Source organism: Nyctereutes procyonoides, unplaced genomic scaffold (assembly GCF_905146905.1).
Source record: "Nyctereutes procyonoides isolate TBG_1078 unplaced genomic scaffold, NYPRO_anot_genome, whole genome shotgun sequence".
In the NCBI taxonomy this organism is placed as follows: Eukaryota; Metazoa; Chordata; class Mammalia; order Carnivora; family Canidae; genus Nyctereutes; species Nyctereutes procyonoides.
In genome coordinates, this window is record NW_026575020.1 from 29075330 (window position 1) to 29076784 (window position 1455).

Here is a 1455-nt window from a genome sequence, read left to right on the forward strand (position 1 = left end):
CACAGTTGGGACATGATCCCAATATTCCTTTGCTGTAAAAGGAATAATAACATTTACATATTGACAATCCTAATAGGATGTCTTATGAAACTGTTACAAGGTTTCTGAGAAGGGAAATTCAGTGGCTGGAAAGAACAAAGGTTGTTCCTTGAAGGGGGAGGACATTGGGGCTGGATTTTCAAGTGCATCCTAATTGATGAATCCAGTTGATTCTCCAATATGACCTTACCTTGGTTATAAGGAGAGTCTTTTGCTGCAGAATTTCCCCAGGGCAGCCTTCATGTCTTGGTTTCTCAGACTATAAATGAAAGGATTTAACATTGGGGGCACTGTGATGCACATCACAGTTATCACTGCATCTTTTAGGCCATAACTAGTCAGAAGGTAGAAATACATGCTCATAACTGTCCCATAATACAGGGAAACAATTGTGAGGTGGGAACCACAGGTAGAGAAGGCCTTGAGCACCCCCTTCCTGGATGGAACCTGCAAGTCTGTGGAAAAGACTCAGACTTAGGAGATGATGATACATAGTAATGGCACAGAAAAAACACCAACCCCTAGGTATATCATCCTCACATTTAAGTGGGTGTCAGAACAGGATAGCTTGAGTCAAGAGACAATGTCACAGTAGAAGTTGGCTACTTTCTGGTTGTCACAGAAGGGCAGACTAGCTGTGAGCAGAGTGTGGGGGAGGGCACTGGCATTTTCAACTACCCAAGACCCAACAACTAGGAGGACACGAGTCCATAGGCTCATAATTATTATATAATGAAGAGGATGACTGATGGCCACCGCATGATCATAAGCCATTGAAGCCAGGATATAACTATCTGTGAAACCCAAGGCTAACATGAAACACATCTGTGTTAGGCATCCCCCAAAGCAGATGTCTTTGCTCCCTAAGACATGGTTGGCTAACATTTTAGGGATGGTTACAGAAGAGAAGAGGATGTCAACAAAGGAGAGATTGGCAAGGAAAAAATACATAGGGTTGTGAAGGCGAATGTCAGAGCGAATGGCCAAGATGATGAGCAGTTTTCCAATCAATGTGATGGGGTAAATGAAGAGGAAGAGAATGAAGAAGAAGTCTTACTATTTTTTACTGTCTACTAACTCCCAGGAGGATGAAACCAAGGGTAAAGGACTCATTGTCTCCTCCCATGGATCCTTCAGCAGAAAGGAGAGAGCAATCCAGAATTATTAGTAAAGTTACTCTGTATAATGATCTTTCTAAACCACCACATCTGACTGCTGTGGTTGTGGTGTGGGGCTACACGTGGGGCTTATTCAGTTCCTAGATAGCCAATAAGTAGCAGGGGTAAATCCCTGTTGGACAGGGATTAGCCCTGGACACTCATGTCTACAAAGTGAGTAATCTTGAATCAGAGTTTCTCATCTACTCAAGCCCAGCATCATCAACCATACACCTAAGGTTTAATAATTTAACAGATA

At 42.7% G+C, this 1455-nt stretch overlaps 1 pseudogene; it reads right to left on the reverse strand.

The window, feature by feature from the left end:
* Positions 1 to 234: 234 nt before the first annotated feature.
* Positions 235 to 1165, reverse strand: LOC129517724 (olfactory receptor 1A1-like; annotated as a pseudogene).
* Positions 1166 to 1455: the final 290 nt, after the last annotated feature.